Here is a 24,644-nt window from a genome sequence, read left to right as displayed (position 1 = left end):
TTGACTTGCATTTCTGGAAGGATTGGTTATCTGTTCCTCAATTAGTCACACCTACTTTTACGGTTAAATTTTAATTGCTTAAAAAAAATGTTCATCTATGAGTCACATCGATTATGAATAAACGTTCACAATAATGGAGCTTTCAAAAAGTAAACTCAATGAGATTACAACTCTCTCCAGTTTCATCCTGATCACAGATGAAGATAGTTAAACTATACAAGGTCTATCATCTCAATTGTCAGATATCTCTGCCACAACGTTTCACCGTCATATCCTGGACCTCAAAATCTGCAGCTACCTCTACAATGCGCTTCCCTCCACTTTAATTTTCAAATTAGAGACGTGTTGTGATTGCACAATTTTCCACACTATTAATGATGGATTAGTTAATGAAGAGGGATGTGCCAATATACAGTGAGATAACATCTAGCTTGGTCTGATCATTGGTAAGTCTTGGAAACAAAACTAAGTACAGAAATGTGTTAAGTGTCTCCCATAATTCGTTTTACTGATTCTAGGTGTCTTTGTGTCGATGTTGTGGTCTTATGGGAAACTCCAGGTATTCTGAGTAACCTACAAAGCAGGTGAAATTAACTTCTGCTGATCCCCCCAAAATCGATTACATAACTGTGTTTCTGTGAGCAATTTGCCGCTCATGTTCTGCCCTATGCATTTTAAAATTGCAAATGATTCATTTCGACAGAATTTGCTGCTGCGGTTAATATTCTTTTAAGTTCATATCATTGTGCCATTACTTAATTCTAGGCTCAAGCACTGAAAATGATTGCTCAGTAACTTCAAGTCTCTTTTTTCCCTTTCTCTCTCTTGCAGTTAGTGTTTTGGTGATTATAACCTTAGCTCGGGACAAGTGTGGTCTTTCTGCATGCAGCACTCGTTATATGGTGGCCATGGCAACATCTGATCTGCTGTTCATTGCATTATTTGTCACACTTCTTAAATTTAAACAATTTTATTATCCAGCATGTTTCCTGGATATCACTCCTGTGTGTAGCGTTATCAATGTCCTGTGCCACTTGACCATTGATTGTTCTGTCTGGTTCACTGTTGCTTTCACTTTTGATCGATTTGTAGCCATTTGTTTTCATCAGATGAAAACTAGCTATTGCACAGAAAAAACTGCAATGACGGTTCTAGCAACAATCTGCATTTTTTTTTCCTTAAAGAACATTCCCACCTATTTTCGATTTAAACCTAAAAAGATCAATAACAATGTTCCATGGCACTGTCGTGTCAGGTCCAGTTATTATAATGACAGTCGGTGGATAAGTTTTAGATATTTTGAACGATTTTTAACACCAATGTTCCCTTTTAGTTTTGTTCTCTTTGTCAACATTCTGACTGTCAGGCATATCTTCGAGGCCATTAATGTGCGTAAGACACTGAGGGGTCGGAGAAAAGTAGAGAATGACCCAGACATAGAGAGAAGAAAGAAGTCTGTGGTATTACTCTTTTCCATATCTGCTAGTTTCATACTTCTCTGGTTGGGGTGTATTTTATATTACTTTAATGCTGTTTACTTTTTGAATGGCACTGCTTTTCGTCTCTTTGTACGAATTGCATTTATGCTGCGGAACCTAAGTTGCTTCACAAATGCATTTATTTATGTGGTGACGCAGAAAACCTTCAGAGACCAGTTAAAGTATACTGTGAAATATCCAGTTATAAAATTAATTCAATTGATGAATAAATACAAGTAACTGAGAGCCAACAATAGACACAGCAGATAATGGGATGAGGAGTTCACGGAATGGACTGAGGAACAAGAGGAGTTAGCAACATGATAACACTCCTTTTCTAATTGGCAAGGAATGACTCAACCTCTTGGTCTGCGTGTATTCTCTCCGACCGACTGAGCATTTCTACAACTTTCTGTGTTTTTTGTTCAAGATAAAAGTCTCCAGGAAATAAATACTCTAAAGCAACGCAAATTGTCAAAAAACAGCATGAGATCGTACCTGGATAAGATGTCCTCTTCGTTTGTAGCTTGAATAAGCTTCTAGTGCAACTTGCTCAGCACAACAGTCACAAATACCCCTGTCTCCATCACCGACACTCGGTAGCATCAGCATGTACCATAGATAAGACGCACTGCAGAAATTCACCAAAGTTGTTTAAAGAGCTGCTTCCAGACCCACGGCACGACCATCTAGAATACCTAGCACACCAGATACATGGGAACACCACCAGTTGAAAATTTCACATCAAGCCACTCTCCACCCTAACTTGGAAAAACATGTTGGTTCCACAAGTGCCATTGGTTGAAAATCATGGAACTCCTTCCCTTCCATCATTGTGGGTTTACCGGCCGCATATAGATAGCAGCAGTTCAGGAAGGCAGCTCACTGACACTTCCTCGGGATCAGCTATATATGGGCAACAAATGCCAACCCAGCCAGAAATGCCACAATCCAACGTGTGAGTATAAATATAATTTACATCTCTCCACAAATATATCTGAAATGTTATGAATTTCTATGTATAAATGTAATAAGTATATGATCAAAACTCTGAAATGGATTCAGAATATTGTCAGACTTTAAGATGATGATTTTAATTTCCCATCCGGAATTAGGAAGAAGCCTTTTTATCTCTATCAGAACAGCGTCCATTATTCTCTTCAAAATTTCATTTTTTTTTCATCATTTCCAAAATTCAGGAATGCAACCCTAGTTCTGTGTCATTTCAGTCCCTCGCTGTTAAGCACTTGCTGTCCAGCTATCATTCTGGTGAATCTATACTGTACTCAAATGGACACGGATTCCCAAGTCCGAACTCTCTTTTGTATCTTCCTACTTATAAAGTCAATGTCAGTGCTGTGCTAACATGAAATGGTTGCCGTTAACAAACCGAAATAGCTGACTGACTAATTCCTTTGGAATCACATGTCGCTTTGTCGATTAAAAGACATCTCACATTTTGAAGACTATCATTTCTCAGCTTCCTGCAAATGAAATAGAGTGGGACTTGTACTGATGATTTTGGATGTTAGAGTGAGAAGGGATAATAATAGCTAAATGGTACAATGTCAAACTGGGTGCAGGAACAGAGGAGGCTTCAGTTTGACTCCGAGGTTGTAAACACCAGATAGGATCAAACGTGTCAAAAGTTGTTTTCATTCATACATTCTAGCATTGTAGAAATGTCAAATTTTCGTCACAGAAGCTTGTTTTGGAGAATGGTGTTAGAAATGATCTGCAAGTCTCAATTGACTAAGATGCAAATTTGCGTAACTGTTTAGAGCTACTGCGCAGAGATAATTAAATGCCTCAAGCAGTGTTTGTCTAACTGTCCATACTTCAAACAAACAGCGCACTAGAAAAATACAAAAGATGGCATGGCAGTCAAAAGTGAATTGTAATTGTAGGGCCTTGTTCAGAATCTGTCTCAGAGTTTTATCCCGGAGTTATCCCAAAAACAAATTTTTTTAACCATTATTCATTCACGGGATGAGACCGTTGCTGTCTAGGCAGCATTTCTGGCTCATTGACCAGAGGATAATTAAGAGTCAACCACATTGCTGTGGGTCAGAATCACAATTTGGCCAGACGAGGGAAGAATGGCAGCTCCCTTCCCTGGAGGACATTATTGAAGCAGATGTGTTTTTCATAGAACATAGAACATAGAAGAATACAGCGCAGTACAGGCCCTTGGGCCCTCGATGTTGCGCCGATCCAAGCCCACCTAAACTACACTAACCCACTATCCTCCATATACCTATCCAATGCCCTCTTAAATGCCCATAAAGAGGGAGAGTCCACCACTGTTACTGGCAGGGCATTCCATGAACTAACGACTCGCTGAGTGAAGAACCTACCCCTAACATCAGTCCTATATCTACCCCCCCTTAATTTAAAGCTATGCCCCCTTGTAATACCCGACTCAAAACGCGGGAAAAGGTTCATACTGTCGACCCTATCTAACCCCCTAATCATCTTGTACACCTCAATCAAGTCACCCCTAAACCTTCTTTTCTCTAGTGAAAACAGCCCCAAGTGCCTCAGTCTTTCCTCATACGATTTTCCTTCCATACCAGGCAACATCCTGGTAAACCTCCTCTGCACCCGTTCCAATGCCTCCACATCCTTCCTATAGTATGGCGACCAAAACTGCACACAATATTCCAGATGCGGCCGTACCAGAGTCTTATACAACTGCATCATGACCTCAGGACTCCGGAACTCAATTCCTCTACCAATAAAAGCCAGTACGCCATATGCCTTCCTCACCGCACTATTTACCTGGGTGGCAACTTTCAGAGATCTGTGTACATGGACACCAAGATCCCTCTGCTCATCCACACTACCAAGTATCCGACCATTAGCCCAGTACCCCATCTTTTTGTTATTCTTCCCAAAGTGAATCACCTCGCACTTAGCTACATTGAATTCCATCTGCCACCTTTCTGCCCAGCTCTGCAGCTTCTCTATATCCTGCTGTAACCTGCCACATGCTTCCTCACTGTCAACAACTCCTCCGACTTTCGTATCATCCGCAAACTTGCTCACCCAACCTTCTAACCCCTCTTCCAGGTCATTTATAAAAATGACAAACAGCAATGGTCCCAAAACAGATCCTTGCGGAACACCGCTAGTGACGGCACTCCATGAAGAAACTTTGCCATCAACTACTACCCTCTGTCTTCTTCCATCCAGCCAATTCCTAATCCAAACCTCCAACTCACCCTCAATGCCATATCTCCGTATTTTCTGCAGTAGCCTACCATGGGGAACCTTATCAAACGCCTTACTAAAATCCATATATACCACATCTACCGCTTTCCCCTCATCAACCTCCTTCGTCACCTTTTCAAAGAATTCAATAAGGTTTGTGAGGCACGACCTGCCCTTCACAAAACCATGCTGACTATCCTTGATCACATTATTCCTATCCAGATGTGCATAAATCCTATCCCTTACAATTCTCTCTAAGACTTTGCCCACAACAGAAGTGAGACTCACCGGCCTATAGTTACTAGGGCTATCCCTACTCCACTTTTTGAACAAGGGAACCACATTTGCTATCCTCCAGTCTTCTGGGACTACTCCTGTAGACAAAGAGGACACAAAAATCAAGGCCAATGGCTCTGCAATCTCCTCCCTTGCTTCCCAGAGAATCCTAGGATAAATGCCATCAGGCCCAGGGGACTTATCTATTTTCACCTTTTCCAGGATTTCCAACACCTCTTCTCTACATACCTCAAAGCCATCCATTCTACTTATTTGTGCCTCAGTATTCTCATCGACAACAATGCCCTGTTCCTGAGTGAATACTGAAGAAAAGTATTCATTCAGTGTCTCCCCAATCTCTTCCACCTCCACACGCAACTTCCCCCTACTATCCTTGACTGGACCTATTCCTACCCTAGTCATTCTTTTATTCCTAACATACCTATAGAAAGCCTTAGGGTTTTCCCTAATCCTATCTACTAAGGACCTTTCATGTCCCCTCCTTGCTGCTTTTAGCTCTCTCTTCAGGTCCTTCCTGGCTACCCTATAACTCTCAATCGCCCCAATTGAACCTTCACGTCTCATCTTGAGATAGGCCGCCCTCTTCCATTTAACAAGGGATTCCAATTCCTTATTAAACCACGGCTCCCTCGCACGACCCTTTCCTTCCTGCCTGACAGGTACATAATTATCAAGGACACTCAATAGTTGCCCCTTGAACAAGTTCCACATATCATTTACACTCTTGCCTTGGAGTCTACTTTTCCAAGCCACACATCCTAAGTCATGCCTCACCGCATCATAATTTCCCTTACCCCAGCTATAATTCTTGCCCTGTAGTACACACTTATCCCTCTCCATCACGAGTGTAAAAATCACCGAATTATGGTCACTATCCCCAAAGTGCTCACCTACCTCTAATTCTAACACCTGGCCTGGTTCGTTACCCAGAACCAAATCCAGTATGGCCTCACCTCTTGTTGGCCTGTCTACATATTGTGTCAGGAAACTCTCCTGCACACATTGAACAAACACTGACCCATCTAACGAACTTGAGCTATAGCTTTCCCAATCAATATCAGGAAAGTTAAAGTCCCCTATAACAACCACCCTATTACTGTCACTCATCTCCTGAATCACCTTCCCAATCCTTTCTTCAATGATTCTAGGACTATCGATCCATTGCCATCATTAGATTCTTAATGTCAAATATTTATTGAATTCAAATTCCACCACCTGCCATGGCAGGATTCAAAGCTGGTTACCCAGAACATTATCTGGATCTCTGGAATAACAGCCGGGTGATAATACCACTGGGCCATTGCCACCGCTATAATAACATAGAAAAGGTTACGCAATCCTCCTGTAGCTTCAAGTTGTGCACTGTCTAAAGTTATTTTAAAAAGCATATTATCAGTAAAATAAACCTCCAGAATGGAACAATTCACCCATTATATTTGTGTGTCTGAGTGGCTCAGAGGGAGTGTGTGTGCTTGTGTGAGGGTATGGCTATAGTGTGTGTGCATGAGCGTGGGATTGTGTGGGTGTGTCTGAGTAAGGGGAGAGATGGATTCTTCTCTCAAATGGATTTAGAGAGGAATATTCGAGTGTGAGTGCGCATTTGTGTGGGTATGAGTATATTTCTTTGAGAATATGCGAGTGTATGTATGTATGATTGAGTTTGCTTGTAGGTCTGAGAGTGTTTCTGTGTCAGTTGTGCGATTTAGTGTGTGTGTGAGTGTTTGAGATTGCTCTGTGAGAAGTTGAGAGTGTGAGTGCATGTGTCACACTGTCTTCAAGATCTTCAGTGAAAGGGCATATCTGACCTAAAGGGATTTATAACTAGATTTCCTCAGATTCCAAACACAATCTCCAGGCAATAACTGGCAATGCATTATTTGACCGCCTACTTGTTGTCTCTACTGTCTTGTTGCTTTTTTGGTTTTGTGTTATTAATAGAACATAGATTTTCTTTCTTTTGTGTAATAAAGTTGAGATACATCTGTCTTAGTTAGATCTTACAGTAGTAAAACTAAGTTTTAACCTGTTCGCCAACACTATCCTTTTGCATATCCTCTTTTTCACATCATTGTCACTCCCAGCTGAACTGTTAAGTTTCTACTTAACTGAAGTCTTTCACATTCTTTTCCTTGGACTGCAGAAACATTTTTAACAACTCCTTTCACAGCTCACTAGCATGAGCCTTTCACAGTTCTGGTTACCCTCCCGTTCTAACAACTCGAAGATTTCCCTCAATGCTGCCCAGCTTTAGACATTCCACAAGATCGTGGTGGTGTTGTAAGCGGGAATATCCCTGGACTAGTAACTCCAGAACCCCAGGCTAATGTTCTGGGGATAGGAGTTTGAATCCTGCCAAGACAGATGGTGAAAGTTGAATTCAATGCAAACAATCTGGTATCCTAAACTAGTCTAATAATTGAATTAGATTAGATTAGATTCCACACTGACCCTCCGAAGAGTAACCCACCCAGACCAATTCCCCGTGGCTAATGGACCTAACTCTATGGACAATTTAGCATGACCAATTCACCTAACCTGTACATCTTTGGACTGTGGGAGGAAACCGGAGCACCCGGAGGAAACCCACGCAGACACGGGGAGAACGTGCAAACTCCACACAGACAGTCGCCCGAGGCTGGAATCAAACCCGAGTCTCTGGTGCTGTGAGGCAACAATGCTAAACACTGAGCCACCGTGCTGCCCCTTTAGATTAGATTCCATACAGTGTGAAAACAGGCCCTTTGGCCCAACAAGTCCACACCAACCCTCCGAAGAGTAACCCACCCAGACCCATTTCTCACCATGTAATCTCTGCCAATTATCATAATAAAATTGCGATTTATTCATATCCTTCAGGGAAGGAAGTTGTCTGCCCTATACATGATTGTAGGTCCACAGAAATGTGATTAAAATTTAGGGGTCCTTCCGTTTTCCATCAGGATCGAAGATGGAGAGTGCTGCTCGCAGAAGTCCTATGAAACCTGAGCAAGTACAGTGTGCCAAGCCACACTTAGTCCTTGTGGGCTGAACAAAACTCTTTTGCACAATTATATTGAGTTTTTTCATTTGCTACCCCTCTTTAGTTTTTGAATAGGCCACTCTTATTTTTGTTCTTTCACCCCATGTTCCTGTTTTATGGGCACCCGATATGGGGAGAGGTGGACAGAGTAGATGGCATCCTTATCGGTCTGCTCCTGGGTCAGGCAAAAGAGACCTTTAACAGGTCCTGGTAGCAGGTTATGTATGGGGTTCATTGATGAAGGGCTTTTGCCCGAAACGTTGATTTTACTGCTCCTCGGATGCTGCCTGAACTGCTGTGCTCTTCCAGCACCACTAATCCAGAATGTGGTTTCCAGCACCTGCAGTCATTGTTTTTATCTTCGTTGTGCCTGACTGTCTTCTCTTCTTTGTGTTATATCTGCACGTGGGTGTCCATTGAGAGGGAATGTATCTTTAGAGACATGTGGGCACTGCAGGGGCTGGGGAGTGCATCAACACTACACAATATGATTTGAATTGATTACTTTCTGTTCATTATTTGTTAGCATTTTTCTTTTACATTGCCTATTAGGAGCTTTTTAACCTGATTGAGTAGAAGCTCCACAAACTAAGGAGGAAATTGTCGAGAGCGGGAACCCAGGTTTACTAAAGAAGATGAAGCTCTTGTCAAGAGGACGAAGAAGGCTTATTTTAGGATGAGACGTGAAGGCTCAGTTAGGGCGCTTACAGGTTAGCCAGGAAAGACCTCAAGAAAGAACTCAGAAGAGCCAGAAGGGGACATGTGAAATCATTAGTCGATAGCTCAATGAAAACTCTCCGTCTTTCTTTCGGTATATCAGTCATAAAAGAATGGCCAGAGTAAGATTAGGGCCAATCATGGATAGCAGTGTGAAGTTTAACATGGAGGTAGGAGAGACAGGGGATATGCTAAATGATTATTTCTCGTTAGTATTCACGTGAAAAAAAACTGAGGGAAAACTGAGATATAAGCTATTAGACTAGATAGGATTGAGGTTCAAGGAGGAGGAAGTGTTAGAAATTCTGGAAAGTGTGAAAATAGGTAAGTCCTCTGGGCCGGATGGGATTTATCCTAGGATTCTTTGGGAAGCCAGAGAGGAGATTGCAGAACCTTCAGCTATGATCTTTATGTCGTCATTGTCCACAGGAATAGTGCCAGAAAACTGGGGTTTAGCAAATGCTCCCTTGTTCAAGAAAGCGAGTAGGGACATCCCTGGCAATTTGAGACCAGTGATCTTTACTTCTGTTGTGGGTAAAATGTTGGAAAAGTTTATAAGGGATAGGATTTGTAATCATCTAGAAAGTAAACCGCTGATTAGGGGTAGTCAACACAGTTTTGTGAAGAGCAGGTCGTGCTTCACAAACTTTACTGAGTTCTTTGAGAAGATGACCAAACAGGCAGTTCAGGGTAAAGCCGTTGATGTGGTATACATGGATTTTACAAAGGCATTTGGATAAGGTTCCCACGGTAGGATATTGCACAACATATGGAAGCATGGGATTGAGAGTAATTTAGCAATTTGGATCAGAAATTTGCTAGCTGAAAGAAGACACTGGGTAGTGGTTGATGGGAAATGCTCATCCTGGTTCTCAGTTGCAAGTGATGTACTGCAAGGATCTATTTTGGGTCCACTGTTATTTGTTACTTGTATAAATGACCTGATGATGGTGTAAAAGAATGGGTTAGTAAATTTGTAGATGACACTAAGGTCGGTAGAGTTGTGGAGAGTACTGAAGGACTTTTTCGGTTACAGGGAGGCATAGATAAGCTGCAGAGTTGGGCTGAGATGTGGCTAAAAAAGTTCAATGCAGAAAAGTGTGAGGTGATGCACCTTGGAAGGAGAAATAGGAATGCGGAGTACTGGGCTAATGGTAAGATTTTTGATAGTGTAGATGAACAGAGAGATCTCGGTGTCTATGTGCATAAACTCCTGAAAGTTGCCACTCAAGTGATAGGGTTGTTAAAAAGGTATATAGTGCATTAGAATTAGTCGGAGAGGGATGGCGTTTTGGAACCATGCGGTCATGCTGCAGTTATATAAAACTCGGTGCAGCCGAGGTTGGAGTGTTGCACACAGTTCTGGTCACTGCATTATAAGAAGGATGTGGAAGCTTTGGAAAGGGTTCCGGGAGATTTACTAGGATGTTGCCTGGTATGGTGGGAAGGTCTTCCGAGGAAAGGTTGAGGGACTTGTGGCTGTTTTCACTAGAGAGAAGTTGAGAGGTGAGTTAAATGTGACATACCAGATAATCAGAGGGTTAGATGGGTTAGACAGTGAGACACTTTTTGCTTGAATGGTGATGGCTCGCACGAGGGGACAGGGCTTTGAAAGTGAGGGGTGGAAGATATTGGAAAGACATCAGACATAGTTTCTTTACTCAGAGAGTATTAGGGGTGTCGAATGGCCTGCCTGTAAAAGCAATAGACTCGCTAACTTAAAAGACATTAAAATTTTCATTTGTTAGACATATCGATGAAAATGGAATCGTGTATGTTAGATGGGCTCCAGATTGGATTCTAAGGTTGGTGCAACATCGAAGGCTGAAGGGTCTGTACTGTGCTGTAATGTTCTATGTATGTTCCATGTTCTAAAACTCTTTCGCTTGGGTGACTGGTTTGAAGAAAAAAAAAACTTGACTCCTCTGCCAGGGGAATTGTTGTCCATTTGAAAGGCACTGTTCATTTTCCTTTTCTGATCGGAGACCTTGAGCTTTTGTGAGACAAAGCTCTGCTGAAGTTATCTGGTCTGCTGGGTGTTTGGTGTTACAGTGGTTAACATTGCTGCCTCACAGCGTCAAGGACCCTGGTTGGATTCTGGCCTTTGGTGACTGTATGGAGTTTGCCCATTTTCCCTGTGCCTGTGTGGGATTTCACCGAACGCTCCAGTTTCCTCCCAGAGTCCGTGCAGGTTAAGTTGGAAATGCAGGGTTACAGAGGTGGAGTGGTGGTCGGTCTGGGTGGAATGCTATTCAGAGGGTTGATGATCCTGTGAAAATTTATTAATGTAAACGTTCCATCCATTAACACTCCAGACCACAGGATGGGGATACATCCATTAAGTCTAGTCCATCATTCAATGAGATCAAGCATAGCCTGACAACCCTCAACACCATTCGCAATTTGCTATCACCCTTGAATTTTACGACTGATTAACACTCTCTCTATTTAAACCATGAATAAACGAAAGGACACAGCCTTCTGTGGTAAAGAAAGATTCCCAAAGTTTAAGTCCCTGTTGTGATCAAAAAATATCTTTGTCTTAAATGAGTGATCCCTTTAACTCTGTAAACGCGCTCTGGTCATAGAGGACTACTGTGAAGGCATTGCTTCTTCAACAATGTTATTTTGCCTTTGAGTTTTTTTCAAGAGGGATCGTAAAGTCAGAGGTGGCAATATGTTTGGCAGTGGTTACTTTAAACGATGGCAGCAGAACGGCCAGTTCTCATATTTGGGTTACTTTCTACATTGGTTTGTTTTAACAGACAGTCAGAAACTGCTGGTGGCAGAGAAGCTGTTACTATGGACAATAGACAATAGACAATAGGTGCAGGAGTAGGCCATTCTGTCCTTCGAGCCTGCACCACCATTCATTATGATCATGGCTGATCATCCTGTTCCTGCCTTAACTCCATAATCCTTGATTCCACTATCCTTGAGAGCTCTATCCAACTCTTTCTTAAATGAATCCAGAGACTGGGCCTCCACTGCTTTCTGGGGCAGAGCATTCCACACACCCACCACTCTCTGGGTGAAGAAGTTTCCCTTCATCTCTGCCCTAAATGGCCTATTCCTTATTTTTAAGCTGTGTCCTCTGGTTCAGGACTCACCCATCAGCGGAAACATGTTTCCTGCCTCCAGAGTGTCCAATCCTTTAATAATCTTATATGTCTCAATCAGATCCCCTCTCAGTCTTCTAAACTCAAGGGTATACAAGCCCAGTCGCTCCAATCTTTCAACATAAGATTGTCCCGCCATTCCAGGAATTGACCTCGTGAACCTACGCTGCACTCCCTCAATAGCCAGAATGTCTTTCCTCAAATGTGGAGACCAGAACTGTACACAATATTCAAGGTGCTGTCTCACCAGGGCCCTGTGCAGCTGCAGAACTCTTTGCTTCTATACTCAATCCCTCTTGTTATGAAGGCCAGCATGCTTTTAGCTTTCTTCACTACCTGCAGTACCTGCATGCTTGCCTTCATTGACTGGTGTACAAGAACACCCAGATCTCTTTGTACTGCCCCTTTACCTAACTTGACTCCATTTAGGTAGTAATCTGCCTTCCTGTTCTTGCCACCAAAGTGGATAACCATACATTCATTCAAATTAAACTGCATCTGCCATGCATCTGTCCCCTCACCTAACCTGTCCAGGTCACCCTGTAATCTCCTAACATCCTCCTCACATTTCACCCTGCCACCCAGCTTAGTATCATCAGCAAATTTGCTAATGTTACTATTAATACCATCTTCTATATCATTAATATATATTGTAAAAAGCTGCGGTCCCAGCCCTGATCCCTGCAGTACCCCACTGTTCACTGCCTGCCATTCTGAAAGGGAGCCGTTTATCACTACACTTTGTTTCCTGTCAGCCAACCAATTTTCAATCCAAGTCAGTACTTTGCCCCCAAAACCATGCGCCCTAATTTTGCTCACTAACCTCCTATGTGGGACTTTATCAAAGGCTTTCTGAAAGTCCAGGTACACTACATCCACTGGATCTCCCTTGTCCATCTTCAGAGTTACATCCTCAAAAAATTCCAGAAGATTAGTCAAGCATGATTTCCCCTTCATAAATCCATGCTGACTCTGACCTATCCAGTTACTGCTATCCAGATGTGTCATAATTCCATCCTTTATAATTCACTCCAGCATCTTTCCCACCACTGAGGTCAGACTAACTGGTCTATAATTTCCTGCTTTCTCTCTCGCTCCATTCCTAAAAAGTGTACAACATTAGCCACCCTCCATTCCGCAGGAACTGATCCTGAATCTACCGAACTCTGGAAAATAATCACCAATGCATCCACGATTTCTTGAGCCACCTGCTTTAGTATCCTGGGATGTAGACCATCAGGCCCCGGGGAATTATCAGCCTTCAGACCCAACAGTCTCTCCAACACCAATTCCTGGCAAATATAAATTCTCTTCAGTTCCGGTCCTTCAGCCACTGTTACCTCTGGGAGATTGCTTGTGTCTTCCCAAGTGAACACAGATCTGAAGTACCAATTCAACTCTTCTGCCATTTCTTTGTTCCCCGTAATATATTCCCCTGTTTCTGTCTTCATGGGCTCAATTATAGTCTTAACCATTTTTTTCCCTTTCACATACTTAATAAAGCTTTTACTAGCCTCATTTATATTTTGGCCAGTTTACCTTCGTTCCTCATTTTTTCTCTGCGTATTTCCTTCTTAGTAATCCTCTGTTCTTTAAACGCTTCCCAGTCCTCCGTTTTCCTACTCATCTTTGCTATGTTATACTTTTTCTCTTTTGACTTTATATGTTTCTTAACATACCTCGTCAGCCACAGCCACCCCTGCTTCCTTCTAGGATTTTTCTTCCTTTTTGGAATGAACTGATCCTGTATTTCCTGCATTATACCCAGAAATATCTGCCATTGTTCCTCCACTGTCATCCCTACTAAGGTATTGCACCATTGAACTTTGGCCAGCTCCTCCCTCATAGCTCCACAGTTCCCTTTATTCAACTGAAATATTGTCACTACCGATTGTACCCTCTCCCTTTCAAATTACAGATTGAAGCTTATTGTATTATGGTCATTACCTCCTAATGGCTCCTTCACTTCGAGGTCCCTGATCAATTCTGGTTCGTTGCACAATACCAGATCCAGAATTGCCTTCTCCCTGGTATGCTCCTGCACCAGCTGCTCTAAGAATCAATTTTCGAGGCACTCCATAAAGTCTCTTTCTTGAGGTCCAACACCATCCTGATTCTCCCAGTCTACTCGCATGTTGAAATCCCCCAAAATAACTGTAGTAACATCTTTGCGACAGGCCAATTTCAGCTCCTTATTCAACTTACACCCTACATGCATACTACTGTTTAGGGGCCTGTAGATAACTCCCAATAGGGTCTTTCTACCCTTAGAATTTCTCAACTCTATCCATACTGACTCTACATCCCCTTATTCTAGATTCCTCCGCGCAAGGGACTGAATATCATCCCTTACCAAGAGGGCCACCCCACCCCCCCTGCCCATCAGTCTGTCCTTACGATAGCACGTATTGCCTTGAATATTCCTTTCCCAAATGGAAAATGCTCCATGATTCAACAGATGTTTCTGACCTGAGTCTTCTCTCTGCAATCTCTGCCTGTACGAACCTGTGTTAAATTTTCTATTTGGCTTTGGGGTGTTGCGTATTGGAACAGCTCCTTCATTCTGTTGTGACTTTGAGTTGGTTGGGTTTCAAACAATTCATTTTTGGAATGTATGTTTTCACTCCTACATTTATTCAGCGCAGTTGCATTAGGAGGAGTGACAGAGAAGGCCAGTTGCTTGATGGGAAGATTAAGTTTAAAATATAAAAGGTTACCACATGTATAGGCAGAGTGCATGCTGAGCAGCAGTAGACAAGGGCCTGCTGGGTCAGTGAGGCTTTATATTTAGGTGATTGCGTATCCGGAATATTACTGGCATTGTTTCTTCCACCCATCAACCTTGTCTAACCAAAACTAAAGTTTCTGTGCGCTGGACTGATAAGGTGACTAGCTTTTATGTTTTTTTTAAAGTTTTCAGTAGTCTCTTTGGAATTTAGAACAGTGGGAATGGAGATCAGGGCAGTCGAATGTTCCTCATGCAGAATGTTGGAGGTAAGGGTCACCACCAGTGTCCCTGCTGTCTGCATCTGTGGGAAGTGCACCCAACTCCAGATCCTCGAAAACCATATTACAGAACTGGAGCTGGATCTGGATGGAAATTGGATCATTCGGGAGGCGAAGCGGGTTATTGAGAGGAGTTACAAGAAGGTAGTCGCACCTCAGGTACTTGAAGATGGTAAATGGGTTACAGTCAGCGGACAGAAAGGAAACCGACAGGTTCCCCTGTGACCGTTCCCCTCAACAACAAGTAGAACGTTTGGAAACTGTTGGAGGGGAGATTTACCAGAGGTAGTCAAAGTAGCAGAGGACTCTGGCACGCAGTCTGTCCCTGTTGCTCAGAAAAGAAGGGGGAAGAAGGGCAGAACATTACTAATTGGGAACTCCATAGTTAGTGGGACATATAGGAGGTTCTATGGGAAAGAGAGAGACTCACGTTGGTGTGTTGTCTCCCAGGTGCCAGGGTTTGTGATGTCTCTGATCGTGTTTTCAGGATCCTTGAGTGGGAGGAGGAGCAGCCCCAAGTCTTGGTGCAAATACGCACTAATGGCATAAGTAAGAAGAGAAATGGAGATTGGAGGCACACATTCAGGAAAATAGGGTGGAAGCTTCAAGCTAGAACAAGCAGAGTTGCTATTTCTGGTTTGTTAGCCATGCGACGTGCTAGTGAGGAGAGGAGTTGAATACATGGCTGCAGTATGTTGCAGGAGGTAGGGTATGGATTCCTGAATAATTGGGGATTTTTCTGGGGTAGATTTAATCTGTCCAAATAGGATGGTCTTCACCTGAACGAAAGGGGTACCAATATCCTGGGGGAAAAAATTGCTAAGGCTCCTCAGGAGTATTTAAATTAATACAACAGGGGGATGGGAACCGAAATTGTAGTTCCAGTATACATGAGGTTCAGAGTAATGAGGTCAGAAATGAGGTTTCCAGATCGCAATAGGGCACCAGAAAGCAAGAAACCTTTTTGAAGTTTGTTGACTTCAACAGCCCCAGGAGCATCCAGAATAAGGTGGGAGAACTTGAAGCATTGCAGTTTCCTGGATTTAGATGTTTCAGTAAGAACAGGGAAAATGGTAAATGGCGGTCAAAAGGAGCAGGGTGTGGGTTGTGGCACTTTTATCATGGACAGTATTACAGCGGAAGAAAGGATGTTTGAGGACTCATTTATTGAGGTCGCATGAGTTGAGGTTAGAAATAAGAAAGGAGTGATCAGCCTGATGTGAGTTTCTATTGGCCTCTGAATATGTCGAGAAATGCAGTGGAAAGGATAGCAAAGATGATTCTCAATAGGAGCGAGAGTGACAGGGGAGTTGTTATGGGGGCCTTTAACTTTCCAAATATTGATTGGCAATACTATAGTTCAAATAGTTTAGATGGCTCAGTTTTTGTCCAATACATGCAAGAGAGTTTTCTGACGCAATGTTAGACAGGCCAAGAAGGGCCAGGCCACATTTGATTTGGTATTGGGTAATGAAGCCGGACAGGTGTTTGGTGATAGTGACCATAATTCGGTTACGTTCACTTTAGTAATGCAAAGGGCGAGATGTATAGAGCAGGGCAAGAGTTATAGCTGGCGGAAAGGTGATTATCAGGCGATGAGGCAAAATTAAGGATGCATGGGATGCGGAAGGAACAGAGGGGGCGAGCTCAATTGAAATGTGGAGCTTATTCAAGGTAAGGCGACTGTGTCCTTGATAAGTATGTACCTGTCAGGCAGGGTGGAAACTGTCCAGCGAGGGAGTGGTGGTTTAGTAAAGAGGAAGTGGCTTTTGTTAGGATAAGACATGAAGGCTCAGTTCTGGCGTGTGGAAGTTACAAGTTAGCCAGGAAAGACCTAAATAAAAAGCGAAGAATAGCCAGGAGGGGTTATGAGAAGTCATTGCCATATCGGATCAAGGAATACCCTAAGGCTTTCCATAGGTACATCAGGCAAAATAATAACTAGAGTAAGATTCGGGCCACTCAAGGATAGTAGTGGGAAGTTGTGTGTGGAGTCAAAGGAGACAGAGGGAACACTAAATGAATAGTTTTCGTAAGTATTCACCCTGAGAAAAGGCAATGTGTCGAGGAGAATACTGAGATACAGGCTTGTAGACTGGATGGGATTGAGATACGCAAGGAGGAAGTTTTAGCAATTTTGGAAAGTGTGAAAATGGATATGTCCCCTGGACTGGACGGGATTTGTCCTCGGTTATTTGAGAAATCAGGGAGGAGAATGTAGAGCCTGTGGCTTTGATTTTATGTCCTCATTGTCTACAACAATAGTGTCAGAAGACTGGAGGACAGCAAATGTTGTTCCATTGTTCAAGAAGGGGAGTAGAGACAACCCTGGTAATTATATGCCAGTGAGCCTTACTTCGGTTGTGGGTATACTGTTGGAAAAGGTGATAAGAAATAGACTTGCAATCATCGAGAAAGGAAAAAGTTGATTAGGGATCGTCAACATGGTTTTGTGAAGGATAGGACATGCCTAACAGAACTTATTGAGTTCTTTGAGAAGGTGACCATACAGGTGGATGAGTTTAAAACGTTTGTAAATGGAGTTAACTAAGGCGTTTGATAAAGTTCCCCATGGTAGGCTATTGCATACAATATGGAGGCAAGGGGTTGGGAGTGATTTAGCGGTTTGGATTAGATATTCGTGAGCTGAAAGAAAACAGAGTGGTCGTTGATGGGAAATATTCATTCTGGAGGTCAGCAGTGTCCTGCAAGAAATGACCTGGATGAAGGTGTAAAGGATGGGTTAGTAAATTTGCGGATGATACTAAGGTCGGTACATTTGCGGATAGTGCTGCGGGGTGTTGTAGGAAACAGAGGGATATAGATAAGCTGCAGAACTGGGATGAACGGTGGCAAATGTAGTTAATGTGAAAAAGTGTGAGGTGACTCTCTTTGGAAGGTGCAACAGAATGAAGAGTACTGGGTTACTGGTAAGATTTTTGGTAGTATAGATGAGCAGAGAGATCTCAGTGTCCATGTCCATAGGTCCCTGAAAATTGTCACCCTGGTTGATAGGGTTGTTAAGAAGTCACACTCTTTGTTAGTTTTTATTGATAGAAACATTGAGTTTCGGAGACGTGAGGTCATGCTGCAGCTGTAAAAAAAATCAGATGCAACTGCACTTGGTGTATTATGTAAGTTCTGGTGACCGCATTATAGGAATGATGTGGAAGCTTTGGAAAGGGTTCAGGAAAGATTTACAAGGATGTTGCCTGGTATAGAGGGATGGTTTGCGAGGAAAGGTCAAAAAACTTGAGGCTGTTTTCCTTCGAGAGAAAATTGAGAGTGACTTAATTGAGACATATAAGATAATCAGAGGGTTAGGTGGAATGGACAGTGCAACCTCTTTTTCTTGGAAGATGATGGCTAGCACGAGGTGATATAGCTTTAAATTGAAGAGTGATAGATATAAGAAAGATGTCAGAGGTAGTTTCATCATTCAGAAAGCAATAGGGGTGTGGAATGGCTTGCCTGCAACAGTAGTGGAATCATCAAATTCAAGTGCATTTAAATAGTCTTTGGATAAACATATGGATGGAAATGGAATAGCCAGGTTAGATTGGCTTCAGATAGGTTTCACAGGTTGGTGCAACATCGAGTGGCCCAGAATCTGTACTGAGCTGTGGTGTCCTATGTTCTATAATTAAGTAATTCTAAATTCTGTTTTTGTTGTTTGTGGTTCAACCATTTTGTTTTTAAAATTGTGTTTTGCTTAATTCCGAATGGTTTGACCAGCAGCATCACTTCTGGAATATCCCAGACACATCCAACTTGAAATTAAAAAAAGTGTTTCGACTACCTTCTTAAAGTGTATTGAGGGTGTGTGGCTTGGTCCATAACAGATTTGAGGGCTCTTAGCAGAATTTGTTCTATAGTTCCGATTTGGGACTAATGTTATTGGACTCTAAGGCAGCGAGAGTAGGTGCTAATATTTTTTGTTCTGATTGTTGAATTTGATTGCTTAAAGCAGAGGCACAGACAGATGTTTCTACGGCCGACAGCGAGACATCAGCATGGTATATTGCCCCGCTGGAGCCAGGATCAAGGATATCTTGGCAAGATGCAAGTATATTCTCAAAGGAAAAAGCGGGGACTACAGATGCTGGAGATCAGAGTCGAGAGTGTAGTGCTGGAAAAACACAGCATCCGATGAGCAATAGAATCGATGTTTCGAGTATAAGGCCTTAATCAGGAATCAGATTATTTGCAAATGGGAGCAAAAAGAGGCAGTTGTACGCATTGAAACTAATGACAAAGGAAGAGAAAAGGATGAGTTTTAGAGAAGATAATATAGAAAGTAAGGCAGGAACATAAAAAAGTTGGTCTCTGATAGTAGTAAACTCTGGCTTACTCCCAGTACCATGAGCTATTGATAGTGGGAATAGTAGGATACAACAGAAGAATGCATGACTGAGGAGCTGTTGCAGGAGAAAGCGATTCACAGTTTTGATTTATTGGAATCTCTTCTGGGATAGAAACGACCGTTTTCTGAAGGATGGATTGCCCTTGAATCTGAAGGGGACTAATGTACTGGTGAGGATAACTCAGAGTTAAAGTGACGGCTGGCAAATCGGAAAACATAAAATAATGAGGAAACTAGAGTCCAGAGATAGTAAGCTCCCGTTCGAGTAAAGGGCCAGGCTGGTAGGTGTAAAAACCGTTGGATGACTACACAAATTGAGTTTTGGATCAAGAAAAATAAAGAAGCATATGTCAAAGATCGACTGAATCCCTTGAAGAATAGAAAGGCAGTAGACGTGACCATAAGATGGAGATCCCGAGGACAAATGGGACATGAGATGGTTTGGACAAATGGAGTTTAGGAAAATCCAATGAGCTTCTACTACATTAAGAACAAATGTGTAACTAGGGGAGAATGATATGAAAGATGCAGAATGTGGGGAAATAGATGGTCATATCCTGAAAAATGTCATGTTATAGAGGTGGTGCTGCTGGGTGGCTTAAAACATATAAAGGTGGATAAATCCCCAGGACCAGATCAGGTGGACACTAGAACTCTGGGGAAGCTAGGAACGTGATTGGTCATTTCCTTGCTGAAATATTTGTGTCATTGATAGTCATAGATGAGATTCTGGAAGACTGAAGATTGGCTAACATGGTGTTATTATATAAGAAAGGTAGTAAAGGAAAAGTCAGGGAACTATAGATCTGTGAGCCTGACATTGGTGGTGGTCAAATTGTTGGAGAGAATCCTAGGGAACAGGATTTACATGTATTTGGCAAGGCAATGATTGATTACGGATAGTCAACAAGGCTTTGTGTTTGGGAAAGCATCTCTCACAAACTCGGTTGAGTTTTTTTGAAGAAGTAACAAAGAGGATTAATGAAGGCAGAGCAATAAACATGATCTATCTGGAATTCAGTTAGGCATTTGAGAAATTTCCTCGTGGTAGACTGGTTAGAAAAGTTAGATCACATGGAATACACAAACTAACTATTTGGATACAGAACTGGCTTGAACGTAGAGGACAGAGGGTGATTTTGGAGGCTCGCTTTCCAGACTGAGGACCTGTGACCAAAAGTGTGCACAAAGATCAGTGCTGAGTCTGCTGCATTTGTCATTTAAATGAATGATTTGGATGAGAACTTAGGAGGTTTAGTTAATAAGTTTGCAGATAACAAAATTGGTGGTGTACTGGTCAACAGTGGAGTTTACCTCAGATTACAGCAGATGGGCCAATGGGCTGAGAACTGCCAAACGGAGTTTAAATTAGATCAATGTGATTCAATGCATCTTGGAAAGGCAAATCAGGGCAGAACATCTACTGTTAATGGTAAGCTCCTGGAGAGTGTTGCTGAACAATGGTTCCTTGGAGTTGTATTGTCTCTGTAGCATTAGCAACTGAGAGGTAACCTGAAAAAAGCTTTATAAATTCATGAGTGACACAAATAAAATAGCCAAGGTCTTTACCCCAAGGTGGTGAAATCCAAACCTGGAGGCCATAGGTTTAAGCTGAGAGAGGAAGGACTTAAGAGAGATCTAAGGTGCAACGTTTTCACGCAGAGATGGGTGCGTGCATGTAATGAGCTGACAGAGGAAATAGTGGAGGCTGCCACAGTTGAAACATTTAAAAGGCATCTGAATAGGTTTTTGAATAGGAATGGTTTAAATGCTATATGCTGTCAAATGGGACTAGATTATTTGGGATATGGGTTATTTGGAACTAAGGGTTTGTTTCTGTGCTGTAATTTCTCTAAATCTAAGTGCATTTTGAATTGTCACAGGTCTAATCCACTCTCTTGAGAAGTGTACAGTCATATTGTTCAGGCTTGCAGCCCAGTCAAGCAGCTAACATCATGACTATTTCATGATATAAAACTGAACAGGACCATGAGTATGAACACAGGGTGCAGGGTTATTCTGGTTCAGTGGTAAATTCCCTAGCACCCAGCTAAGTCTCACTTCTTCCATACATGTGACATACCATTTCTCAATAAGGTGATTAATAGCATCAATAAATACAATGTTTGCAAGAGCCAGTCAGATACTTGAAATCCTACAGAAACTAACTTATGCCTTGACTTCTCAAATCCTGTCCTCATACATGGTGAATTAGGAATGTGATGGGATACTTCCCACTTGGCTTGCTGAGTGCAGCTCTAATACAATCCAGGATAAATCAAACCACTTGATTGACACCATATTCACAAGCCTTCATTCCCTCCACCACATACACTTAATAGTAACAGTTCTGCAAAATGGACCAGAGTGCATTTTCCAACCCGTGGGCTCTGTAATATAGAGGTAGGACAGCAGCAAATGCATGGAAAGTCCATAATATGGAGGAGCACAATTAGTCCATTCAGTGCATCAAGTCTGAACTGAAATTGCACCAGCCTCCATACATAGATGCAACACTTTTTGCGTGAAAAAAATTGCCCCTCGCGTCCTTTTTAAATCTTTGCCATCTTAGAGTCATAGAGATGTACAGCATGGAAACAGACCCTTTGGTCCAACCTGTCCATGCCGACCAGATATCCCAACCTAATCTAGTCCCGCCTGCCAGCACCCGGCCAATATCCCTCTAAAACCTTCCTATTCATATACCCATCCAAATGCCTCTTAAATGTTGCAATTGTACCAGCCTCCATCACATCCCCTGGCAGCTCATTCCATAGACGTACCACCCTCTGCGTGAAAAAATTGCTCCTTATGTCTCTTTTATATCTTTACTCTCTCACCCTAAACCTATGCCCTCTATTTCTGGACTTCCTGACCCCAGGGACTTTGTATATTTATCCTATCCATGCCCCTCATAATTTCGTAAACCACTATAAGGTCACCCCTCAGCCTCCGAAGCTCCAGGGAAAACAGTCCCAGCCTGTTCAGCCTCTCCCTATAGCTCAAATCCTCCAACTCTGGCAACATCCTAGTAAATCTTTTCTGAACCCTTACAAGTTTCACAACATCTTTTAGATTCATATGCTCTAGTTTTGGATTCCCTGCTCTAGGGGAAGAAAGGCTTTAGCTATTCACCCTTTCCACGTCCCTCATGATTTTAAAAACCTCTACAAGTTCACCCCTCAGCCTTCAAGTCTGCAGTGAAAATAAACCCAGCCTATTCAGCCCCACCCTGTAGTTCAAACTATCTTATCTGGGCAACATCGATGTAAATATTTTCTGAATCCTTTCAAGTTCACATTCTTTTCTATAGCAGTGAGAGCTCAGTATTGAATTGAACTCAGTATTCCAAAAGTAGCCCAAGTGATATTCTGTGCAGCCACAAAATGACCTTCCAACTTCTGCACTCACTACACTGATAATTAGTAGCAAATGTATCAAACACATTCCTCACTACCCTCTGTACCTGAGATACAACCTTAAAGGAACTATGAACTTTCACCCCAAGTTTTGTTCAGTAACACTCCCCAGGACCTTTGGTCCAACTCAACCGTGCTGACCATGTTTGCCAAACTGAACTCGTCACATTTTATTTTGTTTGGTCCATGTCCCTTTAAACCATGCCTATTATAGTTCCTGTCCAACTATATTTTTAAAACTTCGAACTGTACGTTGCAATTACCATTGGCAATTCCTTCCATATACGCACGACCCAGTGTGAAAAAGCTGCCCTTGAGGACCCTGTTAAATCTTTCCCCTCTCACCTTAAACTGATGACCTCTAGTTTTGGGCTCCCTTACCCTCGGGAAACGACCTATGCTGTTTATCTCTGGTGCTGATAGGGTGATGGGATTCTTCAATTTTCCAACATTATCTTTGCAATCTTACAGAATATTCCAAGTTGATTAGATATTTATTTTTTAAAAATGAGCCTGCGATTTTTAAAAAAAATCCGGCTTTATTTCTTATTATATAACGATTAGATGGTTACAAGTTGAGACGTCCACAACCACGCTTCTTCTTTTGTGACTTTTGCAGTTTAACTCTTGTTATGCTGAGCTTAATGACACAATTTTCAAAATACTCCACAGTGACCATGCCTAGAGGAGGGACGAGGTGGAGAAGTTGGGAACTTCAAGGTGATCTCTGCGCAGGGTGGGAAATGAGCCTGTGCTGTTGGTGTAACTCTACATCACACAGCAGCCATCCAGCCCTGTGATCATCCGGCTCAACTCACCACCAGATGTCTGTCTGTCTGTCTCAGTCTCTCTCTCTGTCTCTCCAAGAGAAAGGTTGAGGTATAAATAAAACTGTTGGGGTTTATTCCTGACTGCACAATTTTCAGCACCATTTACTCCTTACATAATGAAGACGGCTGTATTCTTGTACAGCGAGATAACGTCGAGCTTTGTCTGACAATTGACAAGTAAGATTCGCATCCCAAAAGCATCAGGCAGTGATCGTCTCCACAAAGTATCTCCCATTGGCTGATTATGATATTACTGAATGCATGATTCTGAACAACCTGCCCCAATGATTGACAAGAAAATGATCTGCTCCAGCCAGCCAAGTGCAGTAGCCACAGGATTTTGTCAGATAATCTGGTTACAGTGGCAATAAGCTCCCTTCCTGCCTCTCCAATCAATGTCCACTACCCAGAAAGCAAAGCTTGAGGTAGGACGGAATTCTTCCCACATGTAGCTCAAATACAACAGTGAGTGCAACACTCACAAAGCACCACATTGTGGAGGACAAACAGCAGATCGAAAGGCATGCCAATCACCGCATTCAGTACTCACGCCATTCACCAGTGACACATGCGATCCGCAATGAATTTCACCTTCAAATGTAAAACAGTTACACGTGAAGTCTCTTTCAGCAGCACCTTGCAAACCTATGACCTCAAACACGTGCAAGAACAAGGACAGCAGATGCATAGAAACACCATTGCATAAAAGCTGCCTGTCAATCCAGATTTCATGTTGACCTGGATAAATATCGTCATTGCATCACTGTTGTGGGGTAAAAGTTCCGCAATTCTCCCCCCAAAACACTGTGGGTTTTCTGCAGACGTTCAAGCAGGCAGTTCTCCAATGCCATCAGAAGGGCGAATAGAGCTAGGATATGAACATTGGTCTGGCCATTAAATTTCACATTTAAAAATAATCCCCCATTGCCAACTCTGCAAGAGGATATCTGTGATCCCGAAGGATGGTCAGTGTCATAGAGAATGTCTCGTATGGCGGAGAACAGGAGATATACCCAAGGTGAAAGTCCGGATGCATGATACTGAGGTTTTGTCAAGTTTGGGTATCAGCTGTCTCTGTGGATAATCCGTGTCATGAGTTATTTTGCCAAAGCTAATGAATTTCCCAACTCTAGCTGGTCTTAAATCCAGGAGACCGATTCTTTTGCCTCGATTGTCTTCTTTT

The 24,644-nt window shown here is 42.4% G+C and overlaps 1 pseudogene; it reads left to right on the top strand.

Annotated features, from left to right (window-relative positions):
• Positions 1-15,074, top strand: part of LOC148137351 (NACHT, LRR and PYD domains-containing protein 6-like) — an 80,583-nt pseudogene extending 65,509 nt beyond the window's left edge.
• The last annotated feature ends 9,570 nt before the right edge of the window (positions 15,075-24,644 follow it).

Source organism: Chiloscyllium plagiosum, unplaced genomic scaffold (genome assembly GCF_037043375.1).
Source record: "Chiloscyllium plagiosum isolate Xiang-an unplaced genomic scaffold, Cpla_swu_hap1 HiC_scaffold_44, whole genome shotgun sequence".
Classification (NCBI taxonomy): domain Eukaryota; kingdom Metazoa; phylum Chordata; class Chondrichthyes; order Orectolobiformes; family Hemiscylliidae; genus Chiloscyllium; species Chiloscyllium plagiosum.
This window is presented reverse-complemented; position numbering and strand designations above follow the sequence as displayed.